At 40.7% G+C, this 19,419-nt stretch overlaps 1 protein-coding gene across 6 annotated transcripts in view; it reads left to right on the plus strand.

Moving 5' to 3' along the window:
* CCDC91 (coiled-coil domain containing 91) overlaps positions 1-19,419 on the plus strand; it is a 539,477-nt gene that overhangs the window by 414,269 nt on the left and 105,789 nt on the right. For 2 of the 6 annotated variants that reach the window (XM_087934237.1, XM_087934242.1), the window contains exons 1-2: positions 8,338-8,377; positions 15,586-15,666. The exons of 1 other annotated variant lie outside the window; for it this stretch is intronic. The gene's annotated coding sequence lies outside the window, so the exon portion shown is untranslated. Of the gene's footprint in view, positions 1-8,337; positions 8,378-15,585; positions 15,703-19,419 lie in introns of those variants that run through there. 3 more of the 6 variants (XM_026702071.2, XM_087934241.1, XM_087934238.1) reach the window with 2 other exon arrangements.

Below are 19,419 nucleotides of genomic sequence, written 5' to 3' on the forward strand. Positions count from 1 at the left end.
GATATCAAAAGCAAGCCCTTTCAAGGCTGCAAAAGGCTGCCAAGAACAGAAGACTAATTACTGATTAAATATCCACCAACAGAAGTTTCAAAAACAAACCGGAGTAAGCAGGGCTTCAACGAGGACTCTGAGTCTAAAGAACTTCTTTGCTTCCTGAAAAGAACACATCCCCGAGGGCTGGTTTTTATCCCTTATGGAAGGGGCCATCACCTTCCAGCCTTACTCCCAAGTCCCAAGTTGCTCTTTCCTTCAAGCAGCCCTGTGTGCACACGCAATGGGCACAGGCTCCCTGGGGTCCCTTGCGTCACTGCTGCCAGCCTCCACAATCTCCAAAGGCAGCACCCCACTCTCCGATAGTCCTGGCCCCATCCCTGCATCACACACAGGCCCCTCATCTGAGTCCTCACTCTCAGAGACCTCTGCCGTCCACACCTGCTGCCAGCAAACCACAACACCCTCCCAGGGATGGTACGATTGTTATAATTTTAAGGATAGTTCAGACATTACTTTCACAGCACTGTTGTAACTTCAAACCGTTGTCAAAGGAATTGGTCGCAAGCCAAGGACTACCTGTAATCTCAAGTATATATCCCGATTGCTTTTCTGAATATATATTTTTTTTGCATGCATGCATGCGTAGTAAAACATTTTTTCTGCTATCCTTGTCAGAAGCAGGATATAGGCATGTTTGATACTGCAAAAATACGATTATCCGCATAGTTCAGCAGTCTTATTCTGCTGAACTATTTTAAAACTTGGGCTCAAAAACAAAATACACTGTGCTTCTTGCAGTGCTTTTTGTATGATTTCTGAAAGGCTATTACAGGGGGACCAGTATGAGCAAATTATCCTTGGTTAAAGGTTAAATCTCTCATTTTAAATGAACTCTTTAATTTAAGCACTTTAATTTTTCCTAAGTCTGTTTTAAAGTAGGTGAACCCCAGCACCCTAAGATCAAAAGCACTGTTAATCAATTGGACACTCAATGCTATCTCTAGCTCATCCCCATGTCATAAAGTTTCTAGCTGGGATGGAAAAATCACACACTTTTCTCTGTGTCTGGTTTCAGCCCTTTTATGACTAAAAACCGTTCCACTTGATTCACTTTTATGTTCGTGTAAAGCAAAAGATTATGATTCCTTTAGGATATCTTTATACACTTAATTTGCCCACCTGGACCTTTGGGTACCTTATCGTGTAAAATCTTCAGAAGCGATTGCAAAACCCGCGTCTTTGTAACCCGCATTTTCTAAATGGCAAGCTGGATATTGTAAATATATTACTTGCTTTTTTTCGCTCAGCATCCAGTGGGCCTCTCAGACACTAAAAATAAAACATTTGGGGCTGGTTTATATGCGATGTTTTCCAACCTGGGGAAAAAAAAAATTATTTGAAATATATAGCCATCTAGGTCACACACGTGACTCTAGGCAGTAAACAATTACATACAGAAAATGCACAATATAAAAAAGACACAATGTAAAAATAAAAACACACAGCAGCCGAGTTATTTATTTAATGTTGTTTCATGTTGCCTCGGTTGAGATCCTGGGATCTAAGCAAATTGGGAATTGCTCTCTTCCATTTCCATTCTTAATATTGGGCCAACCCATCTGTTATGCTTCTCTGGCTTCCACACCACCGCCTCATTCCCCCTTTGATAATTCTCAACTTTCTATAAGCTTTAGCTATTTTTCTATTCTGCTCAGTGTGCTATTTGAGCTTTTCCTGTGTGTGTGCATTCCTGGTGTAACTTTGTTTTTTTTCCTGAGATTGATTATTAGACTCAAACATGGCATGCATCTTAAGCCAACAAAGATATACATACACTAGCTCGATACCCGTGCTTCGCTATGAAACTGTGGTCCGGCTTGGTTTTTGGGGAGGAAAATAAGGGAAAAAACTTCTGCCTCTGCCTACCAGCATCCATTGGTAATCATCTGGGTAGTGTCCTGTCAGTGTGTGAGAGTTGAGGGCTGTTTGGGAACTGAAAGAGTATTTGATGTGTGAGCAAGGAGACTCAAGTGTTCTGTACTAAAGCTGCTTGGTGCTGTGAAACTAAAAGTGAAACTGAAACTCCTCTCCTCTGCTTGTATTTTGCATTTGGAACATATTTCTTTTCAGGTGGGCAGGGGGAATAGAACTCTAGCATCAGAGCATGTTAATAATAATAATATACGAAATAGTAATACTCTGATGGTCAGTTTGAAAAATCCTTTCGTAGTGAGCACCTAGAAGCCAAGAGGAATATCCGCGCCAAATTTCAAGTTTGTAGGCTTTACGGTTCTAGAGATTTTGTGATGATGCATGAGTGGTCTTTCGCTTTTATATATATAGATTCATACATACATACATATATAGGATTGCACCAGGGCTGGGCTTCAAAAATTTCAGCAACAGGTTCTCTGCAAAGGGTGGTTGGGTGGGTGTGGCCATGGTGGGTGTGGCCTAGTCAGCCTCCTGCACCACAGCGGGGGTGGTGGCGGTGCATTTTCGCCTTCCCCAGGCTCCGGAGGCTTTCCTTAAGCCTCTAGGAGGGAGAAAACTGCCTCCCCCTGACTCTGGAGGCTGGACATTTCCAGTCTTCCTGGAGGCCTGTTTTTCCATGCGGGCCCTGCACTTATCTTGCATCCAAATGGGCTGTGTGGAGACTCCTGGGAGGGAAGGGACAGGGCGGGATGAGCGGGGCCAGCCAGGGATGGGATTTGGCGGTTCGCCGATCCAGCCATAACGTTAACAACCGGTCGAACCTGTAGCAGCCCACCCTTGGATTGCACGATTTGTTTGCTTAAATCCTCTTGTTCAGTGGTGGCCAATCCGTCTTAAGTTTACAGCTCGCCTGGGAACGAATTCTAATGTTTGTTGCAAGAGAGATACCTTGCCTTCACGCCCTGGTGTTTATCAACCCACATTTTTAATAAATGCACTTGAAGTTCCATTAACATTTGGATCCCTTCTGTCTCCAGTCCGAAAGGCGCTTTTTCCAAAAAGCAACTGGACTTTCTTGATTTTTTTGGTTTTCTTGAAAACGTCTTTCTTGGATCAGAAGGGAAATGTTTTCAAGGGAAAAAGAAAAAAGAAAAACCAAGAAAGTCTAATTGACTTTTGAAAAAACACCTTTGGGACATTCATGACCCGGACGACTGAATCTCCATAGCCATCTTCTGTCTGTGGAGATTCAGCTTAATTTTTCCAGCTTCATTTCCTTGTCGGAACAATCGTGTTGATAACGAGTTTTTATTTTTGCAGCCCTTTTCATAATTGAGTTTTCCTCCAATTGTTACGTTTCCATGGGCTTTAGCTGCCGGCTGACTCAAGCAACTAAGATTAAAAAGAGTTAATATTTGCCTTTGTGGTTTTCTCCTCTTTGTACACTTTCCTTTGTCAGTTTTTTTTTCACAAAGGAATATTTTTTTAATTTTGCAGGCAATGATTCTGATTGAACATGCTGAATTATATCTTTGAGTTACAGTTTTGCCCCATTCTATTCTATTCCCTTTCTTTCTTTCTTTCTTTCTTTCTTTCTTTCTTTCTTTCTTTCCTTTCTTCTTTCTTTATCTTTCTTTCTTTTTCTCTCTCTCTCTCTCTTTCTTTCTTCTTTATATTTTTTTCTACTGCTAAGTATCTGCCACATGTCATCCTTTGTACCTTATTCATCCTTTGTACCTTATTCTGCAGCAACATCTGGAGTCAAATTATTCCTCTCATAGTTTAGGATGTTGAAAGAGAATTTTGTCTTTTCGTTACGCCGTCCACATCGTAACACTTTTAAACACAGCTTGAATGTATTGATTTCTTTGGCATTTATTGATTTATTCTTCCCTCGATGGCCCTCATTATGGAACTTTCTGGTTACAGAATAGGTAGTCCTTATACAAATTCTCTTTATAGGCCGTTGACATAGTTAACTTATAGTTTCTAGTCGATAGTGTCTGCCATTTATCCAATTCCATCCCATGCCCCAAATTTCCCCCCATGCAATCATTGTTTCTTTTACTTGCTCTTCCTCTAAATTCACTCCTAATAAGTAACCATACATTTTTTTTAATCATCTTCTCTTCGGTGTCTATTAAGATTTTATCTAATTCTGTCAATTCCTTGTAAAACCCAGTCATCTTTTTCATAACTTGTATGTATTTGCAAATATGAATACCAACCTATATTTATCCCTTGTAACTCTAGTTCTTGCTTTATTTTGAGTTCACCCTTTTCATTTAAAATTTCTTCATATCTGATATTAATACAGTTGAAAAAGTCCAGAAATATTTCACAAGAAGAGTTCTCCACTCCTCTACACATAGCAGAATACCTTATGCCACCAGACTTGAAATTCTAGACCTTGAAAACCTAGAACTACACTGCCTTCGGTCTGATCTAAGGATATAAAATTACCTATTGCAATGTCCTACCTGTCAACGAATACTTCAGCTTCAACCATAACAACACAAGAGCACACAATAGATACAAATTCGAGGTTAACTGCACCAAACTTGATTGCAGGAAATACGACTTCAGCAACAGAGTGGTCAATGTCTGGAATGCTCTACCTGACTCTGTGGTTTCTTCCCCAAACCCCAAAAACTTTAACCTTAGACTGTCAACTATTGACCTCACCCCTTTCCTAAGAGGTCTGTAGGGGGCGTGCATAAGCGCACCAATGTGCCTACCGTCCCTGTCCTATTGTTTCTTTTTTTTCTTTTTTTTTCTTATTTCTTATTCTTTTTCGTATTCATAACTATATATATATAGTTATACCTGTAATCTTATAATCGCTCGAATAAATAAATAAATAAATAAATAAATAAATAAATTCTTCATATCTAATAATGTGTTCCCTTTAAAAAAGCCTGTGGATATGTGAATGCCTCTATTGTTGATAACCAGTCTGGTATTTTCATATAGTGGTAGTCCCTTATTTTTTTCCCATACTGTCAATAAAGCATCCCTGACATAATGTCTCCTAAAGTATCCATGTGCCATGTAGTCCTTGACTTACAACAGTTCATTTAGTGATCATTCAAGTTACAACGGCACTGAAAAAAGGGATCTATCACAGTTTTTCACAGTTACGACTTTTGCAGCATCTCCATGATCATGTGATTAAAGTGCAGGTGCTTGACAACCGATTCATGTTTATGACAGTTGCAGTGTCCTACGATCATAAGATCCACTTTTGCAGGGGTGGGCTCCTATGGGTTCGCCTGGTTTCGGGAGAACCCATAGCTGATGTTATGGCCGGTCTGGAAAACCACCAAATCCCACCCCCTCCCACCCTGCCCCTCTCAGGACTCTCCACACGGCCCATTTTGGATGTGAGGTAAATGCAGGGCCTGCGCGGACGCTCAGGGAGGGCGAAAAACAGGCCACCCAGAGGCTCTGGGCGGCCGGAAATGGGCCTATTTCCAGCTTCCAAAGGGCCTCCAGAGCCCGGGGGAGGCCATTTTTCCCCTCCTAGAAGCTAGAGGAAAGCCTCTGGAGCCTGGGGAGGGCGAAAATGCCCCCCCACCACGGTGCAGGAGGCCAACTAGGCCACACCCACCATGGCCATGCCCACCCAGCAACTAGGCAGAGAACCCTTTGCAAACCTTTTTGAAGCCCACCTCTTTTGTGACTTTCTGACATGCGAAATCAATGGAGAAGCCAGATTCATTTAACAACCGGGTTAGTAACTTACGAGTGGCAATGATCCATTGAACAACGGCGGCAAGGACGGTTGTAAAATTGGGCAAAACTCACTTAAGGAATGTCTCACTTAACCACAGAAATTTTGGGCTCAATTGTGGTCGTTAAGTTGAGGACTATCTGCGTACATGCTTCAAAGTTAAATTTAGTTTGGTCCTTGTGAGATAGCTGGCAGCTGATTAAACTGGAGTCTTACTTGCCTTCTTTTGTGGTTTACGGATCCGGCATTCAAATATTTGCCAGTTCCTTGCGCTTCTGTTGACGTCACGGGATATGTGTGTTGAGTAAGAGGAGGAGGAAGGTCAAAGTGGAAATGACAGCAACATCCTGCTTCTGTTTTGAGTGCCTCTGCCGGCTGCAACAGGAGCTGTGCGTTTGAGTTGCACCAGTGATCATGATTGCTCAAGATCAGGGTCACACGGGGAGAGTTTCACCTATTCTATTGTTTGTCCTTCTGTAGGTTTTATCTTTATAAAGATCCTATTGTTGTCTGTTTCCTAGCAACCGGAGAGATTGTTTTTCAATCTCTCTGCAAGGAGTTAATCTCAATTAAGAAGGCAATGCCTTCTTTTCTGATTTTCGCCATTAGCCATAGTTTTGAGTTTGGCCTGGCCCTTTAAAACAGTTTTCTATCTTTACAGGTCTCTCTCTGTTTCCTTGATTTTATTTATTTCATGCAACTTGTAACTGCTTTTTTGTTTTTTTTTCTGAATTAATCGAAGAGGTCAGATAATGGAAAACAGGAGTGGCTCTTTAGGCAAAGTAGAATTACTCCAAAAAGCTCTGACTTTGTTTTCCAAAAAAAGTCCACAAGTATCTATGGAGATTCTCAGTTATGGTCTCAGGTCATGGTTGTCCCAAAGGTGTTTTTTTTTTAAGAGGCAACTGGACTTTCTGGTTTTCCTTTGAAGATGTTTTGCTTCTCATCCAAGAAGCTTCTTCAACTCTTGGCTTCTTGGATGAGAAGCGAAATGCCTTCAAAAGAACCTCATAAAATCCAGTTGCCTCTTACAAAAGCACCTTTGGGCTTCAGAGGAAAGAAAAGTTTTAGGTCTTTGTATATGACAAGCTCTTCCCATGGACTTGTCCTGGGGTGGCCTTCAAATTTTTTTTAGCAAGGGGCTCTCTGCCCTAATGACAGGCTAGGTGGGCGTGGCCAACTTGACATTGCTTCTTTGCCCCAATTACCTAAAAAAAGATAATATACCAAAAAGTTGTTTATTATTTCATGCATTTAATACTTAAAGACTGGGTGAAAACAGGCTTAATAGCAGTGACTGTGAGAGGGATCTTGGGAATCTTAGTGGAGTTTCTGGTGAGTTATGTGATTCTTGTTATTTGGGAATAAATCCTCTTGGAGGCTAGTGGCTATGTTATCTGACTTTCTCCATGGCTCTCTCTGGCAAGTGCTGACAGGATTGTTCATCTAGCTTGCAACACTTTTACAAGGTGTGAAATGCTTTTGGCTGAATGCCCAGAAGTTCAGTTAAGCCTATGAAGAGCTTTCCCTGGCTGCTTGTCTTTCTGAGGTTATTGGGTCGCAGTCTTAGTCCAGCCCCCAGCAGCCCACCCCTGACTTGCCCTCCTGGCCTTTGGAAGGACAAATCCATACAGGAAACCTCCCCAGCTCCAGGCTTTGTCCCAGATGAAGGGGCTGTAACAAGGAGCTTTGGGGCCTGTCCTCCAAGGGATGTCCTTGGAGGGAGTCAGTCCTTCAGAAATTCAGGTGGAAGGGCTTGAGCTGTGTGGCCAAAAGGAGTTTCTCTCTCTCTGTGGAGTGTGTGTCTGCCTACTTGGGTTGGTGCTGCTGTAGCCGAGTGAGAGATCATTTCTGCACAAGGACGGGTGGCTGTTGGCCACAAATGCTCGCCTTAACTCTGTCCCTAGCGGGGGTTCCCAGTAGAATTGAAATGGGAGGATTTGAAGTCCCAGAATTTCCCAGCCGGTGTGCTGACTAAAGAAATTATGGGAGTTGCAGTCCATGCAATACAGATAGGAAGGGACCTTGTAGGTCATCTTGTCCAACCCGCCGCCCAAGCGGGAGATACCTGGTGGGGAATTCTGGGACCTTCCGTCCATGCATGCTGGGAGGGAGATTCTGAGATTTGCAGTCCATGCAGGTTGGCTGAGGAATTCTGGGAGTCACAACCCATGAATGCCTGGTGGGGAATTCTGGGAGCTGCAGTCCAGGCAATGCTGGGAAGCGGATCCTGGGATTTGCAGTTCCAATCGTGCCTACCGTCCCTGTCCTTTTGTTTCTTTTTATTTTTCTTATAAGTATCCATCTCATGTATTCAAAACTATGTTTATTCTTATACCTGCATCTTGTCAGCGATTGACAAATCAAATCAAATCAATACATACATAAATAAATAAACGTTGCCCAAGTTGAGCAACACCGGTCCAGCTGACCTCTGGCGACCCTTTGCACCAGAGAGTTCTTGCCTTTAACCTTTCTGCCTTGCAGACAGAGATAGACCCTCGGGAAGGGCTCGGAGCTTCACTCCGGAGGCTGCCCGGCTAGATGACCTCGTAAGCCTCCCCTCTCTCTCCTTCCCCACCCCTCCCTAAGCTCGGCGAGAGAGGGCAGGCGGAGCTTCCCGCCGGTGCGCTCCCCCCACCATCCTCCTCTCCTCAGCCTGCTGATAGGTCTCTGCGTCGCGCAGGCGCCCTGGAGGCGGAGGTGTGGCTGCAGGTGAGGGGGCCGCGGCGAGCGGGGGGAGGGGGTGCAGACGCGGCAGGGTGGGGGCCTGTCTCCGGCGGGGGCGCAATGGCAAGATTCAGGCATTGCAAAAGCGGCAATCGTCAATGCCTAATTTGCAAGCGCGGGAAGCAGCTGCAGGGTCTCTGCTGCACAAGTGGGCTTGCTTTCCAAATAGGTCCTTCCCCCCCGATGCTCGCCCCCCGCCTTCCCAGTCCGGGAACTGGGCTGGGTGGGTGGGCATCCGTGCTTTCCCCCCACAGGCTGGCTTTCACCTTTCCTTGCACGGCCAGCGGCCCTTCTCCTGCCTAGGTTCGGGTCTCTCCAGAGTGGCATTCGTGGGCTGGGTCTTTTCTCTCTCTCTCGTGGGTTTCCCCCTTTGGAGCCGCGGAAGAGCAGATCAGCTGGGCGAGATCTGCCTGCCGTCTTGCTCCTGGATTCCACCCCTCACTGGACTGGGATCCATGATCCAACCGGTCCCGCTGGCAGATCCGTAGCTTGCTCATTGGCTGGCGCAGCTCCTTTTGCAAGACATCTTGTCCCTGGTGGGGGTTCTTCCTAGCTGGCAAGCTTGCCTTTGCCCAGGAATGACCCAGATGTAATTGCAACAAATCCAGATGTAAATAGTTCCCTCCTTTTTTTAAAAAAAAGTTTTTTATTTTTTTATTTTCACAAATATTCCATCTTTTCTTTAAAGAGTGTGTCGTCTGGGTACAAATATCGTGTGCCAAAATATTTATGGTTTAATACAGTTTCCTTACCATAACAACAAAAATTACATTGCATTCTTATTTTAAACTACTATATATATGTCTCATCGTTGTAACCATCCCCTTCCTAGCTCCTTCTCTATTTTCATGTGTTCATATATATTCTTTCTATGTATCTATGTATCTATGTATTTATCTGTCTATCCATCCATCCATCCATCTCTATATCTCGTCTGTCTGTCTGTCTATATATCTATTTCTATCTGTCTGTCAATCTATGTCTGTCTGTCTATCTATCTATCTATCTATCTATCTATCTATCTATCTATCTATCCTCTATGTTCATATACTTAATTTCTAATTTCGATTTTTCTTTTCCAACCATTGATACAATAATTCCTGTATCATACAATATTCAGTTTTTCCCCCCTTTAATTGCCAGCATTAGTTAGTCTGTTCATTTCTGCATATTTGAATATTTTTCCTGATCACGTTCTCTTCTATCGAAATCTTTTTCACTTTTCCAGTTTTGAGCAAATACGATTCTAGCTGCAGTTAATACACGAATAATTAAATAGTTATCCCCTTAACTCTTTTTTTTTTAAAGTGGTGGGGTGTAATCATGTAATAAATGTAATAATGCATAAGGGCAAGGCTTGGCTGACTCTTTGGAGGGGCACCCAAAGGAAGAGGAATCGGGACAGGTGAAGTTTCTAATCAGATGCTATCTCTTGAGTGCCCCCACACCTGTCTGCAAACCTCTTTTTTTTCTGGAGGGCTTAGTGAATCATAAATATTGGGGTTAGTCAGCTGTTTTGGGGAGAAATGGACACAGGGCCATCTTAACAGCATTATGGGCCCCGGGCAAAGCAATTGTATGGGGGCCCCTATGATATCTACTCACAGTTGTATATCATTTAGGCATCATCATAGTTATGGACAGATGTCTTTTTCTCAGATTTGAACAATTTTAAACGCTTCTATGTGTTTCTGTAGTTTTTTTCTAGTTCATCTGAAAATAGTTCCTTCTCAAACTCTCTGGCTGTGATGCCTTAATGCTTCTCCACTCATAATTTGTTCCCATAAAAGTTGGCAAAGCTTTGTGTTTTCCTGCTCACGATATCGTGCTCCTATTCCATGTTGTATGTTGTGCCTTATTCTTTAAGCTCCATGCTGTTCTTTCTGGATTTTTTTTAGAATCCCCCACCTCTCTTGTTCTCTCTCTCACACACACCCAGTGTGTGTATGTGTGTGTGTTATATAACTTTATATAACTTATAACTTTCATTTTCATTTTTTGTTATAATTCTTTAGTTTCTTGTACAGCTGATAGTTTTTCCATTGTTTAAGTTTAAATGACATTTTAGAATCACTTTAAACGAGACTTAGGTTTTTGATCTGGCTCCACATTTCTGCTTATGGGTTCCATAGTGCTTAGACTAAACCAGGTTATGCCAGGCCATATTGACACTTAGTTTTTCAACAGTATCGCGGTTTTAAACATTAACTATGTCCTCTGCATTTGTTCTTATTAAGTTATGGATTCATTTTTTGAATTTTGTTTTTATTTTTGTGGTGAGGTATCAACTACCGAAACGTAATAAAAAGGTAGAAAAATCAAATGCTACTAAAATCAAACAAGACATTCATACCTAACAGTGATTAAAATGTACTACATGTAAACAAAAAAGAGATCCATATACTATTATAGTAAAAATACTTTTGTCAATCCTTTACATATTGTTAAATCTGGAGCATACAGAGACATGTCTTCTGTTTTTATAATAAAATGATTTTTCAAAATGGCCAATTCCAGCTGTGCAACATTAAGTGGTTTAGATTCTCCTGTTTGAACAGGGGGTGGGGGCTAGAAGACTTGTAAGGTATCTTCTAACTACCTTATTCTGTATTCTGTAAAATCTGGATGGCACTGTCCCACTGTGCCACACGGGCCAGAAATTATTGTTCTTTAGTTCCTTGTATTGCTGATAAGCAAAGGTTGTTTTTAAACTGTAGCTGGTAATTTTTTTAGGGTTGTGAAGTTTTACATGAATTCTTAAGTTGGTCAAAGACTGAAATAAAAATTCATTGAAAAAAAAAGTTGTGCATCTTTTTGAACAGCGGGCTCGCAGATCATATGTGGTTTTGTTTTTGCTTAGTGCGATATGCAAATGTGGTCTTTGTGGTTTGCAAACCATGATTAACAAGTCTGAAAAAGCGCCAAGCAAGTCACTGAAGCAGGACTCTGGGAAGTTATGCAAACTTTTCCTTAGCAAAACTTGTTTTTCTGTATGCTTGGGTCTGGGTTTTTAAAAAATTATTTTCCCTTTAGTATTTTGTGTTTTTATTTTTTGTATTATGTAAACTACTCAGCGCTTTTTTGGAAATGAAAGGCATGTACATCACCGAAGTAAATAAACAACACTAGTTTTAATGCATTAATCATTCGTTAGTCAATTTTATATGGCCACCCATTGCACGGAAAGTTACTCTGGACAGTGTACAATATTTTTTTTACAATTACATTTATTGCTTTATGGTCATTTTTTTCAGAAATAGCTGGTATGTAACTCGTAAGAGAAATTCTGAGGGTCTCCTTTTATGTTAAAATAATCAAACGTCATTTCTTAGGGCAAGTTGCATATTTTTTTATTTATTTGCATCTCAGCTTTATTATTTTTACAAACCTTTCTCCTCCTATTTCCCCTACAACAACAACCCTGTGAGGTATGTCAGGCTGAGAGAGAGAGAGAGAGAGAGAGAGAGAGAGAGAGAGAGAGAGACTAGCCCAAGGCCACCCAGCTAACTTTCATGGCTAAGATGGGACTTGAACTCATGACCTCCAGCTTTTTAGCCTGGTACTATAACCACTGGACCAAACTGGCTCTCTTAATCATATGTGCAGATATGTTTGCTAACAGATACAGTTGATTTTTTTTTAAACAAATAGATAAATAGTTCTCTGGAGTAAGAATATGAATTTTAAGCTGTAATGTACAGCCTGTTTTCTAATTAGGTGACAAATAAGATTTTATTTTGAGAAGGATTTGATCAGGTGCTTATACTGTGTGTATCTTATCCTAGATTGGCCAATTTTATTCTGCCTCCCAACCAAATCATTGCTTAATTGGAAGCTTCCATTATGATGCTAGCAGCATTATTTTGATACGCAGATTTGGGTTACACCAAGCTCTCTTCCTACATCCAGATTCCCCTAAGAAAATAACAAGGAATATGAAGTTCTGGTCTTGATTTGCTTTCATTAGAGACTATCAAGGCTGTTCTGGAGTCAAAGCAGAGGTGGGATTCAGCAGATTTTGACCAGTTCTGGAGAACCGGTAGCGGAAATTTTGAGTTGTTTGGAGAACTGGCAAATATCACCTCTGACTGGCCCCGCCCCCATCTGTTCTCCGCCTCCCACTGAGTCCCAGCTGATCGGCTGGGTCTCCTTTGGTTGCCCTGCACAGGAGAACAGAGCTGGAAAGCAGGTTAGTAGGATGGGGAGGGGAGGGAAGGGGGATTTTGCAGTATCCTTTCCCTGCCACGCCCACCAAGCCACACCCACCAAGCCACGCCCACAGAACCGGTAGTAACATTTTTTGAATCCCACCACTGAGTCAAAGTATAGTTTAATCTCCCCGCATTTCAATTTAACCAATGATCAAGCGGTGGAAAAGACGTGTCAGTCTCACATACCCTTGAGATTTTATTAGAATTGCAGACTTCAGTTTTCTCTTCCTATCCTAATTGTATATAAGCACCTACTTTTCCTAACTCTTTTTTTCTTACGAGAAGTAACAATATCAATCTGCAGCTGATTTTTCTGGAAATGTCATCTTCTCTCCAGCACTTTTCGTAATCATTACCTCTTAATTAAACTGTCAGTTTTGCTCAAAGACGAGCTTCCCATTCATTTATTAGAACATCTCAGATAATTAACCTGTGGCAAGATCAGTTCATCCTGTTCCTGATCAAACATCTGAAGGTTTTCTTAGTAATGATGATGTGTTTTACATCAGCAGACAAGATTGCGCTGGAAACTCATTCGGCAGACGGCAAATTATAACTGAAGCTCATGTATTTCATGGTATTGTGGACGCATGCTTTTTTCATGTATAATGTCCATTACTTGATCAAATTTCTATGCTGGTATGTCCTGGCTCATGAACAGCAGGTTTGTAGATAAAAGTTGCATGTCATTCCTAAAATGAAAAATTAATATCCTTGGGAGATATCACTAGCATATGGTTGGTGCATCACGGAAAGTTCTCTTTCAGTTTGCAGGCAGGCGGAAATATTCACAAAAAACATTATTGAACATATTTGTGTAAAGGGTGATGTAGAAATATCTATGGAGATTCTCAGGTCATCCAGGTCATGCTTGGACTTAAGAAAGTAAGTTAAGAAAGATTGATAATTTATTTCAGTTGGATATCACTTCTGGATTTTGTGCTTTTTCAAAAGGCAACTGGACTTTCTGGTTTTTCTTTGAAGATGTTTCGCTTCTCATCCAAGAAGCTTCTTCAGTCAATTGGACTTTCTTTGTTTTTCCTTGAAGAAACAAGAAGCTTCATCTGACGAACTGAAGAAGGTTCTTGGATGAGAAGCAAAACTTTTAAAATTTCTTTTATGAAACTTGTAATTGCTTTTCTTTTTTTTCTGAATTAATCAAAGAGGTCAAACAATGGAAAGCAGGAGTGATTCTTTAGGGAGAATTAGAATTATTCCCAAAAGCCTTGACTTTGCTTTCCAAAAAAAGTCCACAAGTGTCTATGGAAATTCTCAGTCATGGTCTTCAGAGCTGAAGAAGCTTCTTGGATGAGAAGCGAAAGGTCTTCAAGGAGAAACAAAGAAAGTCCAGTTGCATTTTTAAAATGCATCACTTTTGGGTGATGTAGAAACATGACTTGGCTCATCTTCACAGGATTTCACAAATTTCTATATTACCTGCATGCGCAGGAAGAATGTGAAAAATGACCAGCAGTTTTCAAGGTTGCAATTGAAATATAATGCAGAGACATGCTGTTTTTCTTCTGTCTTTTTCGTGGTTATGCTGTGTAAATGGCGCTCCAGAGGAGACTGTATTGGTATCATATTGTTGATCAGCCAAGACTTAATAGAATTGTAGCTCTTGAACTTTCTTGATGTTATCAAGTCGTCTCCAGAGAGATCCAATTTTTATGCTGGGCCTAGAAAGTGAACAACAGTTGAAAAAACATGAGGAAAATAACACCAACCTTGAATTATACTTCTTGGCTTCTCTTCTTATAGGACATAATGGTTTGCTAAAGAATGCCCTTTACAACATTGGGTTTCTGGTGTGGCTTGAACAGGGTTCTTGGGGTAGCTCAATCCTTTTTAATCTCTTGATCTTCATTTTTTTCCTGTATTCTATGTTTGAGTTTGTTCTGGACTGACCCCTCTTCTGAATCTCTGAGGATCAGACGTGAAAGCTGATCTATTGAATACTGTTTATGTAGTGCATACATATGGCAGGAAATTGGGGATGCTTGGACTTATGTTACTAGTTAAGAAAGATAGATCATTTATTTCATTTGGATATCACTTCTGGATTTTGTGCTTGTGATGGAAAAAAAATGAAACTTTGGCTTTGGTTTTGTTGGTCAGAAAGATTCGTTGTTATAGAAATGGCTAGTTATATATTAATGTGTAAAAGCAAAAAGTTAGTGTGATTTAATCTTGTACTGTGCTAAGAGTCTGTAATCAATGCCTTTTTTTAATCCTTTTTTTCCGTTGTATCTCACACCCCCTTTTCCTCGCTTCTTTTCCTTCCCTTAATTTCCTATTCCTGTTTGTTTTTTTCTTTGTATTTTATTTAATAAAACAAATTAAAAAAAGAAAGAATGGTGAACTCCAATAAAAGAAAACCCAACTCTGCTATTTATTAGTTTGTCCATGTTTATTAGTTTGAAGCGATTTTCCCCCCAACGATGGGAAACACATTCCTTGATCAGTCTTTGAAGTCTGTCCACCACAAGGAAAAATTGGTGTAATTATATTCTTCGCTGCCACTCACAATACAGATGTCCTTCAGTGCACACCTGTTATTATCCCTAATTCAGACGGGATTCCATCATTCCGCTTTGAGGGGGCCCTTATTATCTTCTTACATATTTTCCAAAATTGAGGATACATCTGTGTATCAAATTAGCCTCTCACCTTGATGATTCCTTGCTTTTTCATTCAGTACCTGGGAGGGATAGAGTCATTTAGGACCAAGCTCTTGTGCATTTTTATTGCCTCCTTTGATTACAGTTATGTTCTAAATTAACACTTTCCCCAGTTTTGGTCTGAGTGCATTGGAAATGGTCTGTACGGTCTTGAGTAAGATGAAGCCATTTGCAAACTGCCTGAACACGACTTGGCATACTTGTGGGTGATTTGTTTGACAGAGATGATGTAATGGACAGGACTTGACTAGTTCAACCTGTTCCACTAGATTTGGCCTAATCTGATACGTTTATTTTTAAGGCTTGTACCCTGCCTAGCTCCACAGACTTTGAGATCACACGCTCAAGAAGAACAATAAGGAAAGAAAAATAATCTTCACAGGTACTTTTCCTTCAGATGTAGAGTTGTTGGAGCAAGGTACCAGCGAATTGATTCACCTTGCAAGGACTCTACTACCATCTGATGTAGTTGTTGTAGTAGAATCTTGTCTCCTTCCTTGAAAGCTTGTAATGTAATGTAAACATTGTATTTTGACAATGTTTTTAGTGTCTTAATCTTACCAAACTTGGTATCAGTGGATACATTTCCAACTGTCCTTCCTTCCTTCTGGTTTCCAGCCCAGGGGTTTGAATTTCTAATTTCATAAAGCCCAGGAAATGTGAGATCACTTGTGAAATGGCCTTTTTGAGATGTGATGTGATTTACCTCAGAGGTGATATTCAGCAGGTTCTGACCAGTTCTGGAGGACCAGTAGCAGAAGTTTTGAGTAGTTCGGAGAACCAGCAAATACCACCTCTGACTGGCCCCACCCCCATCTATTCTCCACCTCCTATTGAGTCCCAGTTGATTGGCTGGGTCTTCTTTTGTTGCCCTGCATAGGAGAATGGAGCTGGAAAGCAGGTTAGTGGGGTGGGGAGGGAATGGGGATTTTGCAGTAATCTTCCCCCAGGAGTGGGGGGAGAATGGAGATTTTACAGTATCCTTCCCCTGCCATGCCCACCAAGCCACGCCATGCCCACAGAACTGGAAGTAAAAATTTTTTGAATCCCACCACTGATTTGCCTGTTATCCAAGTGCATAAGTGTGTAAAGGAAACCAAGCCACTGCAATGAGTGGATAAAATCAAACTTCACTATTTTCTGTTTAGCGATGCTGTTAAGAATATGGGCTAAGGAAAAATATTCCCGGTGATGTTGGATCTTAATTTCACGCAGTTGACAACTCACGTCGCTCTAAGATATGAAGAAATTCATGCTGGCATATGTTTTTAAAACTTCATTTCTTGTAAGGGTAATTGTTCAGTTCAGAAAGCAATCATGTTTCCAGAACGGTGTGATTTTTTTTTTCAATTTGGAAAATGAAATATTTTAACATGCTGTGCACATGTACACAAAATATATCAAGATATATTTTGATATCATTTTTTTAAAAGGGAAAGAAGATCAGACTTAATGCTGTAGCTTGTTGTTGGGACAGAACATTTACATTTTGCGGATTAAGATTAAGATCTGATAAAATAGAGAAAAGAGGAAAAATGCTGTTTTGGAGGTTTTTTTAGATAAAAAACCCCACGCATTTCTGTGATATATATGCTACAATTGAGCGATGATTGGTTTTAAAAAGCTCTTTTTCTTGTTGTTGTTGATCTCTTGTGGTTCTCCTACCTAAAATATTTCAGAAATGTGGGAAAAAACATCTTAAAAGCATCAAAGTATAAATCAGCATATTTATAATGAGAACTTTCTTTTGTTGCTGTGCTGCAATAATTCTTTATTAAGGCTCTTTATAATAAGCAAAAGTTTGCTGTCATTGAGAGTTATTTCATTTGTAGTTTATATCCCTTAGACTTAATTGTAGCATTTAAAAGTCTTGGGGGGATTTTTTTTAAATGTATGTCAAATCACACAAAATAACATTTAGATCTATATTTAGCCAGCCTAAGCTGTAAATAATTATGGAACATCTGGAGTTGGTAAAGGGATGAAGGATAGCTTGCTAGAAGTAACTTTACTCTAGACTAGGCAACTCTGATTTTTCCCATGTTCGTCTCTCATTTTGTGTTGCTGAAAATGAAAAGGCGCTCTCGAGTTTCATTGTAATCTTGGGACATTTGGAGACGTAGGGATGGTTATCTACATTACAGATTAGCCTATTTTGAAAAAGGCAGCTATGGATTTCCATTTACATCTGCAAATTTATTTTTAAAGCAAGCAACATATTAAGAGTGAAATCCATAGAGTCTGGGACGAGAAGAAGAAAACAGTATTTGCCTAAGAAACATTATCGTGTTTTTTTCTTTTAATGCTTTTTATTGCTTCATCTTTTAATTGAAAAAAAAAAATAACAATACTTATTTTCAGGTTTCCCGACTTTTTGTGACAAAACCCAGGTTAAGATGGCATGTATTGATTTTTTTTTAAAAAATTATAGCCTATCGAACTGCAGCAAAAAACCATGTAAGCATCATATCAACCACACCGATGGAACAGCTTGCTGCTTACAGTCAAACTGGTTTCCCTTTTAGAGTATTTAAGAAGTTGATTATATAAACTGTATAAACTACAAATAGGAGATTCTAATCTAGCCCAAGACTAATAATATGAAGCGCACCAGATACTTTGGTAAGGAAGACAGAAGAAGACAAGCAAGTAGTTCTTCATTTGATCTTAGTTGTAGGCAGTGGTGGGATTCAAATTTTTTTACTACCAGTTCTGGGAGCATGGCAGGTATCGTGTGACTTGGTGGGTGTGGCTTGGTGGGCGTGGAAGGGGAAGGTTACTGCAAAATCCCATTCCCTCCCCACCCCACTAACCTGCTTTCCAGCTCCATTCTCCTGTGCAGGGCAACCAAAGAAGACCCAGCCAATCAGCTGGGATTCGGGAGGCAGAGAATAGATGGGGGCGGGGCCACTAACCTGCTTTCCAGCACTGTTCTCCTGTGCAGGGCAACCAAAGAAGACCCAGCCAATCAGCTGGGATTCGGGAGGCAGAGAATAGATGGGGGCGGGGCCAGTCAGAGGTGGCATTTGCCAGTTCTCCAAACTACTCAAATTTTCTACTACCGGTTCTCCAGAACTGGTCAGAACTGGCTGAATACCACCTCTGGTTGAAGGAGATGAGCAGGTGGAGGGGTTAAATGTATCATCAGTTTAGAATACTTATGTTCCCACATCCAGCATCCCCATCTGTGAATTCCCTTGACTGTCAACTAGCACCAATTTAGCTTGACTGTTAGTAGATCAGATTCTTGTGTATAGGTAGCATGAAACAAACTTTTATTGCCTTGAATTCCCCTCCTGTTCCTGGTTTCTTGCAACTGACAGTAATGGAAAGAAGAGTTTGTCCCTTAACCTGGTCTGTGGAGAGGATCAGCCCTGAAACTCTTCTTCCATTTGCTGATTCCTTTCATGGTTATCTCCTTGAAGTTGATACTTGGTTGCCCCAAAAATCCAGACTCTTCCTACATTTTTTTTTAAAGACATCTAATTATCTTCTGAGAAGATACATATTTAACTAAATGGTATATCTGTTCCTGAGGGCTCTTATGGACGAATGATGTAGAAATCAGACATTCTCAATTGTTTTTTGTCTTGAAGTCATGAATCTCCTTGCAGGAGATGTACAACAGTTACTTTCTGGGTTTTTCTTCTTCTTCTTCTCATCCAAGAAGCTTCTGGAAAGTCCAGTTGCCTCTTGAAAAAGCACCTTTGAGACAACCAAGACCTGGATGACTAAGAATCTCCATAGACTTTTACCGTTGTACAGTACAGGGGTTTCCAACCTACCTGGACATTCCTGCCTATCCAGATATTGGTGGAAACACTAATTGGTGAGAAGAACTTGATTGGGTCAGTTTGATTATGAGCAGACTGTTTTTAAGTGTGTGGTCCAGAACCTGCAAACTACCATTAAGTTGGTAGAAAAGAAAATGATACCATTCTGAAGGAGTAAAAAAACAAAAATATTTTGACACTTTTTTAAACATAGTGGCAAAGGTGCTTGATTTCCAACTTTGTAGGTTCCACAGATACTATTCCAAGGCTCTTCAAACTTGGCAAGTTTAAGACTTGTGGACTTCAACTCCCAGAATTCCCGCGCTAACATGACTGGGGGAGGAATTCTGGGAGTTGAAGTA

Source organism: Pseudonaja textilis, chromosome 5 (genome assembly GCF_049901715.1).
Source record: "Pseudonaja textilis isolate UNSWEBS1 chromosome 5, rPseTex1.2, whole genome shotgun sequence".
Taxonomy (NCBI): Eukaryota; Metazoa; Chordata; class Lepidosauria; order Squamata; family Elapidae; genus Pseudonaja; species Pseudonaja textilis.